Source organism: Coregonus clupeaformis, unplaced genomic scaffold (assembly GCF_020615455.1).
Source record: "Coregonus clupeaformis isolate EN_2021a unplaced genomic scaffold, ASM2061545v1 scaf0015, whole genome shotgun sequence".
NCBI classification, from domain to species: domain Eukaryota; kingdom Metazoa; phylum Chordata; class Actinopteri; order Salmoniformes; family Salmonidae; genus Coregonus; species Coregonus clupeaformis.
Genome location: NW_025533470.1, coordinates 1,008,487 through 1,018,646, shown reverse-complemented (window position 1 = coordinate 1,018,646; position 10,160 = coordinate 1,008,487).

The window sequence follows — 10,160 nt, the reverse complement described above, 5'->3', positions numbered from 1 at the left end:
CAGAGAGCAGCCACAACAGCTGTGACCCGGAGAAACTTCCCCCGAGCCGAGTGAGATGGAGGACATTCGTCAACGGCCAATGATCCTAATAGGAGCCAAGGCCTTTACTCAACTATATAACTGTGTATCTCCTGACTCTCTGTAGATATGTGTATAGAATACGTCCTGTTCTGTATTGACTGACCTTCATGTCTTTAAAGTAATGATGGACTGTCGTTTGTCTTTGCTTATTTGATCTGTTCTTGCCATAATATGGACTTGGTCTTTAACCAAATAGGGCTATCTTCTGTATACCCCCCTACCTTGTCACAACACAACTGATTGGCTCAAATGTATTAAGAAGGAAATAAATTCCACAAATTAAGTTTTAAGAAGGCACACCTGTTAATTGAAATGCATTCCAGGTGACTACCTCATCAAGCTGGTTGAGAAAATGCCAAGAGTGTGCAAAGCTGTCATCAAGGCAAATGGTGGCTATTTGAAGAATCTCAAATGTAAAATATGTGTTTATTTGTTTAACACTTTTTTTGGTTACTACATTATTCCATATGTGTTATTTTATAGTTTTGATGTCTTCACTATTATTCTACAATGTAAAAATAAAGAAAAACCCTTGAATGAGTAGGTGTGTCCAAACCTTTGACCGGTAGTGTAAGTATTCACACCCCTTTGCTATGACACTCCAAATTGAGATCAGGCACATCCAATTTCCTTTGATCATCCTTGAGATGTCACTACAACTTGGATATGATTTAGAAAGAAACACACCTGTCTATGTAAGGTCCCACCGTTGACAGGTCATGTCAGAGCAGAAACTATACCATGAAGTCCAAGGAACTGTCCGTAAATCTCCGAGATAGAATTGTGATGAGGCATATATCTGGGGAAGGGTATAAAACAATGTCTAGGGTGTTGAAAGTTTCCAAGAGCACAGTGGTCTCCATCATTGGGAAATCGTAAAAAAATGGAACTACGCAGACTCTTCCTAGAGCTGGCCTTCCGACCAAACTGAGGAACCGGGCAAGAAGGACCTTGGTCAGAGAGGTGACCAAGAACCCAATGGCCACTCTGACAGAACTACAGAGTTCCTTGGCTGAGATGGGAGAACCTGCCAGAAGGACAACAGTCTCTACAGCACTTCACCAATCTGGGCTTTATGGGAGAGAGGCCAGACGGAAGCCACTCCTGAGAAAAAGGCACATGACAGCACGCCTGGAGTTTGTAAAAAGGCAGGTGAAAGACTCAGAGATCATAAGGCAAAAGATTATGTGGTCTGATGAGACAAATGTAACTCTTTGGCCTGAATGCAAAGCGCTATTTCTGGAGAACCAGGCACAGCTCATCACCCATCTAACTCCTATCCCTACCGTGAAGCATGGTGGTGGCAGCATCATGCTATGGGGATGCTTTTCAGCGGCAGGGACTGGGAGACTGGTAAGGAGAGAGGGAACAATGAATAGAGCCAAATACAGGCAAGTCCTTAATGAGAACCTGCTTCAGAGTAGGGTTGGACAGTATACCATATACAGTATACCATATACAGTATACCATATACAGTGTATATACAGTGTACCGTATCCCGGGGTATTTCGAAATACCATCAGTATGTTTTCCAGTCATCAATATCATTTTTTGGGGGTATATATATTTTAATATTAGTACCTTTTTAAATGAATACCTGCAGTCAACTTGTGCAGTAGGTAATAGATAAAGCAGATTGCGTTCATCGTTTCGCCCGTCAGATTATTTTTCATCATGAAGCGCTTACCGGTACTAGTTTCCCAAAACAGCAGTTTGAGCCAGTCACAATGAGCTAAATGGGAGCTTAGTGAGGTCAGTCACTTAGAGCTAAATGGGAGCTTAGTGAGGTCCAGTCACTTAGAGCTAAATGGGAGCTTAGTGATGTCCAGTCACTTAGATCTAAATGGGAGCTTAGTGATGTCCAGTCACTTAGAGCTAAATGGGAGCTTAGTGATGTCCAGTCACTTAGAGCTAAATGGGAGCTTAGTGATGTCCAGTCACTTAGAGCTAAATGGGAGCTTGGTGAGGTCCAGTCACTTAGAGCTAAATGGGAGCTTAGTGAGGTCAGTCACTTAGAGCTAAATGGGAGCTTGGTGAGGTCCAGTCACTTAGAGCTAAATGGGAGCTTAGTGAGGTCAGTCACTTAGAGCTAAATGGGAGCTTAGTGAGGTCAGTCACTTAGAGCTAAATGGGAGCTTAGTGAGGTCCAGTCACTTAGAGCTAAATGGGAGCTTAGTGGGGTCAGTCACTTAGAGCTAAATGGGAGCTTAGTGAGGTCCAGTCACTTAGAACTAAATGGGAGCTTAGTGATGTCCAGTCACTTAGAGCTAAATGGGAGTTTAGTGATGTCCAGTCACTTAGAGCTAAATGGGAGCTTAGTGATGTCCAGTCACTTAGCGCTAAATGGGAGCTTAGTGAAGTCCATTCACTTAGAGCTAAATGGGAGTTTAGTGATGTCCATTCACTTAGAGCTAAATGGGAGCTTAGTGATGTCCAGTCACTTAGAGCTAAATGGGAGTTTAGTGATGTCCAGTCAATTAGAGCTAAATGGGAGCTTGGTGAGGTCCAGTCACTTAGAGCTAAATGGGAGCTTAGTGAGGTCAGTCACTTAGAGCTAAATGGGAGCTTGGTGAGGTCCAGTCACTTAGAGCTAAATGGGAGCTTAGTGAGGTCAGTCACTTAGAGCTAAATGGGAGCTTAGTGAGGTCAGTCACTTAGAGCTAAATGGGAGCTTAGTGAGGTCCAGTCACTTAGAGCTAAATGGGAGCTTAGTGAGGTCAGTCACTTAGAGCTAAATGGGAGCTTAGTGAGGTCCAGTCACTTAGAACTAAATGGGAGCTTAGTGATGTCCAGTCACTTAGAGCTAAATGGGAGTTTAGTGATGTCCAGTCACTTAGAGCTAAATGGGAGCTTAGTGATGTCCAGTCACTTAGAGCTAAATGGGAGCTTAGTGATGTCCATTCAATTAGAGCTAAATGGGAGTTTAGTGATGTCCATTCACTTAGAGCTAAATGGGAGCTTAGTGATGTCCAGTCACTTAGAGCTAAATGGGAGTTTAGTGATGTCCAGTCACTTAGAGCTAAATGGGAGCTTGGTGAGGTCCAGTCACTTAGAGCTAAATGGGAGCTTAGTGATGTCCAGTCACTTAGAGCTAAATGGGAGCTTAGTGATGTCCAGTCACTTAGAGCTAAATGGGAGCTTAGTGAGGTCCAGTCACTTAGATCTAAATTGGAGCTTAGTGAGGTCAGTCACTTAGAGCTAAATGGGAGCTTAATGAGGTCAGTCACTTAGAGCTAAATGGGAGCTTAGTGAGGTCAGTCACTTAGAGCTAAAGGGGAGCCTATTGAGGTCAGTCACTTAGAGCTAAATGGGAGCTTAGTGGGGTCAGTCACTTAGAGCTAAATGGGAGCTTAGTGATGTCCAGTCACTTAGAGCTAAATGGGAGCTTAGTGATGTCCAGTCACTTAGAGCTAAATGGGAGCTTGGTGATGTCCAGTCACTTAGAGCTAAATGGGAGCTTAGTGATGTCCAGTCACTTAGAGCTAAATTGGAGCTTAGTGAGGTCAGTCACTTAGAGCTAAATGGGAGCTTAGTGATGTCCAGTCACTTAGAGCTAAATGGGAGCTTAGTGAGGTCCAGTCACTTAGAGCTAAATGGGAGCTTAGTGAGGTCCAGTCACTTAGAGCTAAATGGGAGCTTAGTGATGTCCAGTCACTTAGAGCTAAATTGGAGCTTAGTGAGGTCAGTCACTTAGAGCTAAATGGGAGCTTAGTGGGGTCAGTCACTTAGAGCTAAATGGGAGCTTAGTGATGTCCAGTCACTTAGAGCTAAATGGGAGCTTGGTGATGTCCAGTCACTTAGAGCTAAATGGGAGCTTAGTGATGTCCAGTCACTTAGAGCTAAATGGGAGCTTGGTGATGTCCAGTCACTTAGAGCTAAATGGGAGCTTAGTGAGGTCAGTCACTTAGAGCTAATGGGAGCTTAGTGATGTCCAGTCACTTAGAGCTAAATGGGAGCTTAGTGAGGTCCAGTCACTTAGAGCTAAATGGGAGCTTAGTGAGGTCAGTCACTTAGAGCTAAATGGGAGCTTAGTGAGGTCAGTCACTTAGAGCTAAACGGGAGCTTAGTGAGGTCCAGTCACTTAGAGCTAAATGGGAGCTTAGTGATGTCCAGTCACTTAGAGCTAAATGGGAGCTTAGTGAGGTCCAGTCACTTAGAGCTAAATGGGAGCTTAGTGAAGTCCAGTCACTTAGAGCTAAATGGGAGCTTAGTGAAGTCAGTCACTTAGAGCTAAATGGGAGCTTAGTGAGGTCCAGTCACTTAGATCTAAATGGGAGCTTAGTGAGGTCCAGTCACTTAGAGCTAAATGGGAGCTTAGTGAGGTCAGTCACTTAGAGCTAAATGGGAGCTTAGTGAGGTCCAGTCACTTAGAGCTAAATGGGAGCTTAGTGAGGTCAGTCACTTAGAGCTAAATGGGAGCTTAGTGAGGTCAGTCACTTAGAGCTAAACGGGAGCTTAGTGAGGTCCAGTCACTTAGAGCTAAATGGGAGCTTAGTGATGTCCAGTCACTTAGAGCTAAATGGGAGCTTAGTGAGGTCCAGTCACTTAGAGCTAAATGGGAGCTTAGTGAAGTCAGTCACTTAGAGCTAAATGGGAGCTTAGTGAGGTCCAGTCACTTAGATCTAAATGGGAGCTTAGTGAGGTCCAGTCACTTAGAGCTAAATGGGAGCTTAGTGAGGTCAGTCACTTAGAGCTAAATGGGAGCTTAGTGAGGTCAGTCACTTAGAGCTAAATGGGAGCTTAGTGAGGTCCAGTCACTTAGAGCTAAATGGGAGCTTAGTGAGGTCCAGTCACTTAGAGCTAAATGGGAGATTAGTGAGGTCCAGTCACTTAGAGCTAAATGGGAGCTTAGTGAGGTCCAGTCACTTAGAGCTAAATGGGAGCTTGGTGAGGTCCAGTCACTTAGAGCTAAATGGGAGCTTAGTGATTTCCAGTCACTTAGAGCTAAATGGGAGCTTAGTGGGGTCCAGTCACTTGGAGCTAAATGGGAGCTTAGTGAGGTCCAGTCACTTAGATCAAGTTACACTACTACTGTTTGCCAGCTTATATATCTTATAACTATTAAATTAACTATCTAATGTGCCAAATAAATTCTCTCCAGCTGGGTTTTGCTAGCTTGCTAATGTTAGCAAAGTGGCTAACGTTAGCTTGCCAGATCAAGCTTCTTGGTAACAGCTACAGAGACAATCACCTCCTGGATTAAGATCCCTGCTGTCTAGTAGTTGTGTTGTGCGTGCTGCAAATTTAGCTACTTTATGAGCTGGGTTGTCTGTCTTAAAGGCTTGGTCCATCCGACGTCTGAAGTGGCCATACAGCGATGCAGCCTCGGCAGACCTCAGGGGTTTCACACTTTCTGCTTAGTGGAGCAGAACTATTGTGAAGGAAGTTGTCAAGGAAGCGAGTTTGTTTATACATGACGTATCGCCCCCATCTACCGTCAACCAATCACGTCAATGTGGAGCTATACACAGGGATCGTCAGTCGCAACAAAATGGAATATGAAGTAGCAGATAAAGTTCCGAATGACACGAGATGTGTACAACGTCCAAAGACCTGCATCACTGAACTGAGAGCTTTGTCGTTTCTGAAAAGGAACTATTTGAGTGTTTTTGGAGCATTTGTTCATGTTTTTCCGTAGCAACCAGAACAAGCAACGAGGAAGTGAATCACTGGTTGCAGTAAGTAAAAAAAAAGAAAGTGAAATCACAAAAAAAGTGTCTGGACCCTTCTATAACATGCAATTTACATCAGAAATAGAGATTTACAGAAATAGTAAACCACTCCTTAAAAAAATTATTGATTTTACACACATTAACAGAACAGACCCAACAAACACAGTGAACACTACACAATGCTGCAGCCCATGATGAATCAAACACAGTGAACACCACACAGTGCTCCAACGAGCAAGCAGATGAGCTTCCTTGACACGGTTTCTGACAGTTTGTGCAGAAATTATTCGGTTGTGCAAACCCACAGTTTCATCAGCTGTCCGGGTGGTTGATCTCAGACGATCCCGCAGGTGAAGAAACCGGATGTGGAGGTCCTGGGCTGGCGTGGATACACGTGGTCTGGGGTTGTGAGGCCGATTGATCATACCGCCAAATTCTCTAAAACGACGTTGAAAGCAGCTTATGGTAGAGAAATTAACATTAAATTATCTTGCAACAGCTCTGGTGGATATTCCTGCAGTCAGCACGCCAATCTGTGGCATTGTGTTGTGTGACAAAACTGCACATTTTAGAGTGGCCTTTTATTGTCCCTAGCACAAGGTGCACCTGTGTAATGATCATGCTGTTTAATCAGCTTCTTGATATGCCACACCTGTCAGGTGGATGGATTATCTTGTCAAAGTAGAAATGCTCACTAACGGGGATGTAAACAAATTTGCGCGCCAAATTTGAGAGAAATAAGCTTTTTTGTGCGTATGGATAAAGTCTGGGATCTTTTATTTGAGCTCATGAAACATGGGACCAACACTTTACATGTTGTGTTTATATTTTGTTCAGTATAGGTAACTAATGAAACACTCATGTAAATGTGCACAAGCCTATTCAGCCAAATTATACAAAAAACAACTCAGCAGTGAAATCAAGAGGGACATTATTCTTGCCAACTTTTTTAGTCACCAGTGCGTCAATAAACAGGAAGGGGAACGAAGTAGTTTGACGAAAAGTGTTCAGAACTTTTTTTTTCTTTAGCAGCCCGGGGATATTGCCATCTGTATATTTGATTTGTATTGTCAAATTAAACATGCAACATGGCCTTTGAAATAGATGTTAGTCCTCTCCAGATGTAGGCTTAATATGAGTCTGTGCAACTGTCCCACGTCTGCTAACTTTATGTGCATTGCTCTTTGACAGTTAGCCTACAGACCTTGCATTCTTGTTCCTCACTTACCTCAAATTCCATTAGCTTGTAGCTTGTGTGTAATCCTGATTTGTAAAGCAAAGGTCTGTAGGCTAACTGTTTTTCCAGGGGGATCTGACAGAGGAGATGTGTTGTCCAGGGGGATCTGACAGAGGAGATGTGTTGTCCAGGGGGATCTGACAGAGGAGATATGTTGTCCAGGGGGAACTGACAGAGGAGATGTGTTGTCCAGGGGGATCTGACAGAGGAGATGTGTTGTCCAGGGGGATCTGACAGAGGAGATGTGTTGTCCAGGGGGAACTGACAGAGGAGATGTGTTGTCCAGGGGGATCTGACAGAGGAGATGTGTTGTCCAGGGGGATCTGACAGAGGAGATGTGTTGTCCAGGGGGATCTGACAGAGGAGATGTGTTGTCCAGGGGGATCTGACAGAGGAGATGTGTTGTCCAGGGGGATCTGACAGAGGAGATGTGTTGTCCAGGGGGATCTGACAGAGGGAGATGTGTTGTCCAGGGGGATCTGACAGAGGAGATGTGTTGTCCAGGGGGATCTGACAGAGGAGATGTGTTGTCCAGGGGGATCTGACAGAGGAGATGTGTTGTCCAGGGGATCTGACAGAGGAGATGTGTTGTCCAGGGGAACTGACAGAGGAGATGTGTTGTCCAGGGGGATCTGACAGAGGAGATGTGTTGTCCAGGGGGATCTGACAGAGGAGATGTGTTGTCCAGGGGGATCTGACAGAGGAGATGTGTTGTCCAGGGGGATCTGACAGAGGAGATGTGTTGTCCAGGGGGATCTGACAGAGGAGATGTGTTGTCCAGGGGGATCTGACAGAGGAGATGTGTTGTCCAGGGGGATCTGACAGAGGAGATGTGTTGTCCAGGGGGATCTGACAGAGGAGATGTGTTGTCCAGGGGGATCTGACAGAGGAGATGTGTTGTCCAGGGGGATCTGACAGAGGAGATGTGTTGCTAACAGCACTGCATACCAGACCCGGGTGCTAACAGCACTGCATACCAGACCCGGGTGCTAACAGCACTGCATACCAGACCCGGGTGCTAACAGCACTGCATACCAGACCCGGGTGCTAACAGCACTGCATACCAGACCCGGGTGCTAACAGCACTGCATACCAGACCCGGGTGCTAACAGCACTGCATACCAGACCCGGGTGCTAACAGCACTGCATACCAGACCCGGGTGCTAACAGCACTGCATACCAGACCCGGGTGCTAACAGCACTGCATACCAGACCCGGGTTCAAATACATGAGCGTTTGCTTGAGTCTGCCTGGAGTGCCACATGTGCGGGGTTTGCAGTTTTGTGACTTTTATATTGGTTTATTAAACCAGGCAAGCTCAAACAGGCACAGATAAAGTGTTTGAAATGATTGTTCACATATTTGAACCCCAGGTCTGATGCATGTATACTAGGGAAATATGGTTGAACCCCAGGTCTGATGGATACTAGGGAAAGATGGATCTGCTGGAAAGCATACAGCTGTGTATGGTTCGATTTGAATTGATTTAATCTTAATAAGATTTCTAATGGAAATTCAGAGTCTGCTAACAGATTGTGTCTGGACATTGGTCTGACTGTGTTATTGTGTGTCTGACAGAAGAAGCACAGTGAGGCCCTGCCCCTGTTAGGACAGAAATTAGCCTGCCAGGGCCCGCCCCTCTCCCACACAGCTCCCAGGTGACCCCTCCCTCAACCGCCCCTCCCAAGAACACAGGTGGAGGATCTCATTTTGTCTTTCCTTGATCCAGTGTGTTCATTTCCTCATCTCCTTTTAGAAATACATTGGTGAAGAAAGGTTTGGAATGCATTCTGAAAAAGGGGGAAAGGAGAGAGAACATGAGGAATCAAGGAGGTTCACCCGGAGAACAAGGTCCATCTCAATGGATTGTTACGCTGCTTTGACATGGACCAGCGTAGTGGTGTCTCACTGTAGCTAACTGCCTTTATGGTAATGCCTGTATACAGTGAACTTGATTTAATCATGGCTGTATTGCGGGGGTTGTAAAATAATATACACTACATATTATTTATGTAATGGTGTATTCTAATTATTATGAAAGAATGTTAAATGACGGCACCCCCAGCCTCTGAAGGTTTTATATTCCATATTCACAAACGCTTCCAAATGACCATGTTTATACTGTCTATGGAAGATATACTGTAGCTGTCGGAATTCAATTTCAATTGGATAATGATGAATCAATATCACCACCGACTGTAAATCACTCTGGATCAGAGTGTCTGCTAGATGACCAAAATGTCAATTCAATTTGCATTTCGAATAGAATTTCGACACCTACAGCGAGCTCAAAGTATTGTGACAGTGACAAATGTTTAGCTGTTTTGGCTCTGTACTCCAAGACTTTGGATTTGAAGTGATACAATGATTATTTAAATGACAGCACTTTGTACATAGTACAATACCACTACATAGTACAATACCACTACATAGTACAATACCACTACATAGTACAATACCACTACATAGTACAATACCACTACATAGTACATGTACATAGTCCCCCCATTTTAGGGGGCCAAAAGTGTTGGAACAAATTCACTTGTGTATTAAAGTAGTCAAACGTTTAGTATTTGGTCCCATATTCCTAGCACACAATGATTACATCAAGCATATGACTCTACAAACTTGTTGGATGCATTTTCTTATTGTTTTAGTTGTGTTTCAGATTATTTTGTGCCCAGTAGAAATGAATGATAAATAATGTATTGTGTCATTTTGGAGTCACTTCTATTGTAAATAAGAATATAATATGTTTCTAAACACTTCTACATTAATGTGGATACTATCATGACTACGTATAGTCCTGAATGAATTGTGAATAATGAGTGAGAAAGGTACAGATGCACATCATAGCCCCAAGACATGCTAACCTCTCACCATTACAATAACAGGGGAAGTTAGCAATAATATAATATCCTAGCCCCAAGACATGCTAACCTCTCCGGGTCCGGGTAGCCATTTGAGTAGCTGTTCAGGAGTCTTATGGCTTGGGGGTAGAAGCTGTTAAGAAGTCTTTTGGACCTAGACTTGGCGCTCGGTACTGCTTGCCGTGCGGTAGCAGAGAGAACAATCTATGACTAGGGTGGCTGGAGTCTTTGACAATTCTTAGGGCCTTCCTCTGACACTGCCTGGTATAGAGGTCCTGGATGGCAGGAAGCTTGGCCCCA